The sequence below is a fragment of the Chaetura pelagica genome, unplaced genomic scaffold, assembly GCF_000747805.2.
Source record: "Chaetura pelagica isolate M959 unplaced genomic scaffold, ChaPel_1.0 scaffold269, whole genome shotgun sequence".
NCBI classification, from domain to species: domain Eukaryota; kingdom Metazoa; phylum Chordata; class Aves; order Apodiformes; family Apodidae; genus Chaetura; species Chaetura pelagica.
The window spans coordinates 636,275-644,048 of record NW_009954705.1 but is presented as its reverse complement, the minus strand read 5'-3'; positions in this window follow the sequence as shown (position 1 = coordinate 644,048).

Below are 7,774 nucleotides of genomic sequence, written 5' to 3'. Positions count from 1 at the left end.
AGGAATGCCTTAAATAGTAATTCTTCTCACAAGCAAGGGACAGAGACCTCTGAAGGACTCTAAGCACACAGTGTGGGCAAGAACCCTGTATACACCTTATGTTAATGGAAACACATGTATTCACTGTTCTGTCAGGGCAAGCCAAGGCAGCCCAGTGTTCTCAGCTACACGACATGCAGTTGTACGTGTGTACAGCAGCTGTGCAGTTGTGCTGTTTACACTGTTGCTGTATCAGCCCCCAGTTCCCTCCCAGAACTGTGGGATAATCAAATACCAGTCAGACACTGAACACAAATATGTAGCAGTGACATAGAGAGGTTATAGACGGGTAGTTGTGTGAATTAAATCATGATGAACTACCAGCTCTGCTCATCACCCTTTCCCTCCTGATCCTGAATCCTGCTTTCTAGTGCTATTTTTTATTCATATAACTGCTGTGGATAATGATTGCTCTTATAAATCTTTACAGATTCAGATATTTAATCACACATCTCCTGGATCTACGACCAGGGTAACAGTCCTGAAGATTGGACTTCTTAAGGCCAGCTTTTAATTATCAGCTCCATGGTCACATATTTTACCGTTTCTCTTTCCGTTACAGTTTCTAAATGTCAGATGTATAAAGCATTTGACATTTAGGGAAACTCCAGCATTATAACAACTCCCTCAAGTTATGACCATGCACTGATTTTTAGACAACACATGCTAATAAGCATGTAATTTTCAGCCCTTAATTTCAACCCTAATGTAAATGATTCAAGATCACCACTTTAAAACATTTTAAAATTCAAATGAGAGTTGTTGCTAGTATAAAAAAACTTAATTATAAGCATGATTACTGAACCAAAAATATGGGTGAGTATATAACTAGAATGTGGACATATAAATGCCACAATAAGAACTGACACTGGTTACAAATAATTGATTTGTAGTTGTAGTTGTGTTCACCATGAACTTCAGAAATCCATATCTCAAAATCACTCTCATTACAGCAAATGGTCATCATAGCTGAATACATTTATATGGGTGAACGAGCCATGAATATTAGTCACTTTTATGGCCACAGAAAGAAGTTGTTCTAGGTCACTGTTCAGATAATAAAATATTAGAAGGCTGTGATCTAGTTTATAATTCATCACAGGCTATAGATAGCCCTACAGATATTAAAAATCATTCTCTTGCTCCTCTGAAACATAAATTGCTCTAGAGACCTATGCAGCTCATAGAGTTTAAATGCCAAGTCCAACAACTTGATTAATATTTGTCTGTAAATTAGAACATTTTTTAATAAATTATTTATTAGAATTTAAGATGGGCATCCCAAAAGAAAATGCATCAACAAACCTAGCCACCAACCAAGTTCACAGTTAAACCCTTTTCACGGAATGATACACATAATACTAAGCAGTCATCAGACAACAAACTAAGGTTTCCCCATGAGAAGTGCATTTTGCTGGGCAAGCCCTCCATCCAGGTTCCTCACACAGCTAACGTTTCCCTTGTCATGTGCTGCAATACATTTCAATTGGATAATTTTTTTTATTACATTTGTGACTTTACAAACAGTTTCAGGGGCATCATGCTCAGATCTGTGTAACTTCCATTTCCTTCTTTCACAGCCTGATCATCACAGGGATGATACAGTTAGTTAAGACACCCTGACAGCATTGCCTACCACAGTTGCCAGCTCCTACATTCAAATGTGATAACATCTCTTTACATGTTGTTACCACAATTTTCACCAAGGTGCAAGTGTGAGCATTTAAACCATTGTTTATGTGTCACATCAATATGGTCCCTTGCCCTGACGTCAGAGAAGCTGGTCATCTCATCTGTTATAACTGAATAGACATTTCAGAAGTGATCTCAGAAGCACTCCCCATGCTTTTAAGAGCCACGATGCCTGTTACTGCATTTAATATAACTAAAATTATCAACATGCCTTGAATAATTTTCAACTGTGGGATATTAGTTTGCCATGAATGGAGCAACCACGTAGAGCTGCAAGCCAGACTTTCCACTTAAGCACGGTCAATATAATGGTTAGTTGTACAAACTTTCCCCAGGATAACATGTATCTTTAATTATTTTTATTGTGCTTGTCTTGTTTTCTGTTCTAAGAACCCTGAGAAGTGAGCACACCAATATCATCTGTGGTCTTTTGAAGAACTTCAAGTACTTTGTGGTGGCCTAAAGAAGCTCAGTGCCTCTCAAATTCATCTCATGCTTTGTTCCCACTTAGTAAATGAATACTGGCATGAAAGCACTTTATGTAGATGTAATAAAAAAAGAGCCAAAAGCTGCAAAAGAGTAGAAAAAGAAGGCATTGTCCTCAGTTCCAGAATAATCCAGCAATGATAAATGGTCCTAAAAAATTAAAAAAAAAAAGTTATTTAAAGTACACATGCAGAAGAAGTAAAAGAAAATCAGTATGTTTTGTTAAAGGAAGCAGGAAAGAGACACAGTAGCTACTGAAAAGAGCATGAAATGTACATGCAGGAAAACATCTCCCCACGACAGACAATTCTGAAGACCCTGAATACTGAGCCATTTATCAGACAGGAAGGAAAGGGGATGACTGGCTGAGGACAACACCTCTGAGCAGCCTTTTGAGACCATTTAGCACTCAAGGGAAAAGGGGATGTTTTCAAACATTTGCAACCATCAGAGCATCATGTTCTTTTACCTGGAGAGGACAGTGAGTTATAAGAAAATGTTCTTCACTGTAATAACCTGCAACAATGAAAAAATTCAATTGCTACCACTTCTGTCTAAGGTTTTTATTCTGCCTTGTGCCCATGTAGAACTTGTATTTGATAAAGGCATCTTCCAAAAAGGTATTAGGAGGAAATTGAACTATTGCTTGCCTGGATGTGCTGTTTCAGTGCTGAATTGTCTTGCTATTAAATGTTTGAGCTTAATTTTGGATCTGAACTTTTCTGACTTCAGCTTCCAAGACATTACACCCTTTCTGTTAGATTCAAGAGCCTTGCAAAACCCCAGTGAAAGTGCTGTGACCCAGTGATCTCTTGATCTTCTTTTGGACTAACTGAACAGAGTAACCTCTATAAATCCTTCACTATAAGACATTTTCTCATGTCTTCAGTATGATTTCTGTGATTCTTTCCTGTATTGTCTCTCATTTCTCAGTTCTTTTGGAAAGCATGCTGACTTGAACTGTACCCAGCTTTCAAATATTGATCTCGTAAGTCCTCTGTTCAGAAGTGATATTACCTCCCTGTTTCTTTTCATGGTACTACTTCTATCACAGTAGCCCTCTTTTGTACAGCTCTGCACAAGGAACTCATACACAAGCAACTTCTTCCTGTGCACAGTCGATGCTTTCCACTATGCAGTCTCCCATGACGTAGGTACAACTGTATCACCTCTTCTTTAAAATATAGTTATGAATTTAGCAACATGTATTAATTTACTGTGATATTAATCTTCTTTGCCAGTGTTCCCGTGGGTTATTCAATGACTGTGAGTCTGACACAGGCTCTGTAGGAAGAGGTTGTAGCAAATCAGGTATTAATCCCCTCCACATGTACTTTAATGAAAATTGGCACTTGTCTTATAATGACATTGATAAGATAAGTGTCTTTCAAAAATCTCTTACATCTGTGGAAGAACAAAATATATCTTCCCATTGTACTAACATAATGTCTGTGTGATAGGACTTTTCTATTAAATTGATATAGATTGGCAAGTATTCTTTGTTCTCCATATTCTTTCTTTCCTTCAGAAATGGGCAAAGGACTGATTTGGGATAAAGGAATAAAATCATAGAATCACAGAATCTTAGGGGCTGGAAGGGACCTCGAGAGATCATCTAGTCCAACCCCCCTGCCAGAGCAGGGTCACCTAGAGAAAGTCACATAGGAACTTGTCCAGGTGGGTTTTGAATGTCTGCAGTGAAGGAGACTCCACAACCTCCCTGGGCAGTCTGTTCCAGTGCTCTGTCACTCTCACAGTAAAAAAATTTTTTCGGATATTCACCTTGAGCCTCCTATGCTCCAATTTACACCCATTACCCCTTGTCCTATCACTGGTCATCACTGAGAAAAGCCTAACTCCGTCCCCCTGACACTCACCCCTTACATATTTGTAAACATAAACACAAAGTATTCTCTATATAACCCTTACTTTAGCTATGCTCCTAATTGTTTTTAGCTCACCCAGAAATGGAGAAAAAATAAGCGAAGATTTTAACATTTGGTTCATCGATGGGAGGAAAGAAAATAAAGTTTTTTTTAAAAAAAGGTAATGGGCTCTGCAGTGCAAAGGGTATTCCAGCTCCAAGATTCAGAAAGGTCAGCAATAACTGCACAATCTTGTGCATGGACAGCATTGGGCTCATTACATGGTCTGAGTGTCTAAGTGACACTCATGTCACACTGAAGTTTAAATCAATGTGAAGCTTGTTTGCCATCAAAATAAAAATATTGGCAAAGTGGAAGGAATCAAAAAGAAGTGACAAACACATTTACAAAACCACAACTCACTTCCCACTTTGCAGGAGAGAATTGCTGAAGTAATTACAGGCAGGCCTAAGCTAGGCAGAGGGCATTCACAGAGAAGATGGATGCACACTTGAAAGTAAAACTTACCCACATTTTTATTGCTATCCAAAATACTTAATGCTCAGCAATAGAGAAATTATACAGAAAAGCTCAGGAACAAGATAACTGGGCACTAGGTACTTCAACACTATGTGTAACTGTCTCAGTGTGACAGAAAAAATAATACAGCAACTAGACATTTGCATATAGCATTCCATCTATATGTTACTTTGCTGCTTTACTCGACACTTGTTTTTTAATAAATTTTACACTTAATAAGTTAATCTTTCAAAGTTTTAAATATTTTTCTGAAATTTAATTAAATTCACATTTAATATCATTGTGGATATTTAAAAATATTGCATCTCCTGAAAGAAAATACTAACAAAAGCCATTTCTAAAAGGCACAGGTTGCTGTCATATATTTGGGTTTGTACTTTGCACAGCTCACCAGAACTGCTACTAGAATGTGACATTCTTAATATTTTTATTTAAGTTACTATGTATAGGGAAACATCAAATGGAAAAATAACTCCAGGTAAGAGTGTACTGAGGCCTGTAACTGGTCTTGGTCCTCCTTCAGGGTGGTTTTTGTTATATGGCTTAAAGCCCAGGAGCCTATAAAAAAGGATTAAGCTGAGAAGGTGCTTAGGAAGGAATGAGAGGCATGGGGCCCTGCTTGATTTTCTAAGGGAGGTCTGCTAGCTAGGAAGGCTCCAGGTGAAGAATATGTCAACATGCTTCTTAAGGATCTCTATTTTCTCTTTGAATTGGGCTGTTTGGTTTCTATTGCTGGTCCATACTCACTCACTGTGTAAATCAGGATGCATCTCAAATCCTAATGCTCCTGCTGTTGAGATCAGGAAGTCACTGGACTGGGCATTTTTCATCTCTAGGCTGTATGAACAGGCTTCCCATCCATGGCACACTAGCTCCTGGAAGGAGACTTACCAGTCAGGACATGGCTGAGGCACAGACCTGGAGGAGCAGTTCCCATGTATTGCCAGTCACAGCTACCTGAAGGGAAGAAGTGCATGTGCCTGAACTCATCCAGACCTCCTGGACACAGCAGGCCAGAGAGAAACTTCCAAAGTGTGCTTCAGACAGGTAACAGCTGATGCCTCAGGATATGCCAACATGATGCAGTCATATTGTGTTACCTGAGATAGGCTGGAGTATCTTTGCACGTCACCATGGCAGTGACGGCGTCAGACAGGGATCCTCGCTCGGGTCCAAAGCCAGCACAGCCTGACCTCTGCTTTCCTGTTCCAGCACTAGGCTGTTCTGTGCTAGCCTGAGGGTCAGCAAACATCTTCCGTACCAGCGTGATCATGAGACAGAGACAGACATTAGCAGTAAGACAAGAGCTCTTTAACTACAACCCATCACTAATTCTTGCATGTGTTAATCTTCACAGTGCCCAAAAAGAGATTTTCCTCTAAATTACAGCTCTTCTGTAGCACTACAGGGTGAAATCCATGCCAATGCCATCTGTTCTAATGACCAAGACAGTCCACCACCTCACTAATAGTGACAAACTATCAACACAGGATACAACCATTAGCTTGCTTATAATGTGTTGTAATTGGAACGGAAATAATACACAAATTAAGTAAATAAGCACAGATCTCCAAAGTCCTAAATTAAAATTTGTGATTGAAATGCTGATCTTCCCTGTCTGGAAATAAATGTTTTAATGGGATGAAGAAAAGCTTTTGCATTTTTTAATGTAACTGTTCTAAATGTAAGAGTGACAGATGCTGAAATGCACCAAACACGCTCAGTCTAGATCACAGGGTAGTGTTTGTTACACTGTCACATGAGGAGTCAGGGGGTAAATCAGGAAGACAGCAACCAGCAGCAAGGTGATATCCATCTTTAATCCTCGTTATAAAGTAGGAGGGTCATCAGAAATATGAATGAACCACCTTTAATCATCCAGCAAAGTTTCAAAAGGCTGAATGGCACAAAGACTGAGGCAGACCCGAATGAAGAATGGCACCACCATGCTTGCTGAATGCTTTACCCAACAAGGGAGAAGAAAAACTTCTCCCCAGGTTCCAGTTGTGCTCCAGGGCCAGATTTTCCAAAGTGCTTTAGATATACGGTGGTGTGAATGAGAACAAAGAATTCTTTCTTAAAATTGCCCAGGCTCTTCTAAAGACCATCTCATCCCACTATGTCCTGGAGGACACACACTTCACTGACAGTACAGGGGACCTTGGGAGGAGATCTTCTGCACATAAATTCCTACATCTGGTGTCTAAAACTGTCTGGTGTGGCTCCTCCTTCACCCAGTGGCATCTATGCCAGGTCAGTTTGTAACCCACAAGAAGTCCCACTGGCCTGCCTGCACTATCCAACACACAACAGCTTGGCCATGTGTCTCTAACGTCACTCACTGAAGCCAACAGCCATGCCCAGGCTCCCTCAGCAGGTTCTGCAGACTGTCAGGTGCTATCTGCTCTAACCTGATAACATCCATCGCACCTTTACATCTTTTCTGCTGTATTTTCATTGGCATGTGGTTATACACCACAGGACAATTGAGGCATTAAGGTGCCTCCAGAGATGGTCTGGTCCAGCCAGGCTGCCCAAAGGAGAGTCAGAGTAGGTCACTCAAGACCCTGTTTTCAGGTGTTTAGTATCTCCAGGGATGTAGATCCCACAACCTCCCTGGGCAGCCTGTGCCAGCACTCGACCTCCCTCACCGTACAGATGATTTTGCCTTCAGCCATTTTCAGCAGGCCCTGCAGCAAGGCCAGCTGACCTGCAAGGGCAGCGAGGGGCTTGTTAGGACCAGCATCACCTTCTTGCAAGGCCTTCACCCCATGGTGACCCCCAGGCCCTCCTACCCACCCCGGTGCAGTGAACACCCAGCCACCAGCGGCCACCAATTCAGAAACACAGGATCACTGATCACTGTCCCTGTCGCCACCCACCTCACTGTGCCTGGACTCTCCCCAAATCCCCCATCAAACCTGTACAGAGACCTCACATGCATGGGTGCTCTATCTCATCCATCCCATCCCATCCATCCCACCCCATCCATTCCACCCATCCATCCATCCCATCCCATGCCATTCCATCCATCCATCCACCCATCCCATCCCATCCCATCCCATCCCATCCCATCCATCCATCCCATCCCATCCCATCCCATCCATCCATCCATCCCATCCATCCCATCCCATCCCATCCATCCCATCCCA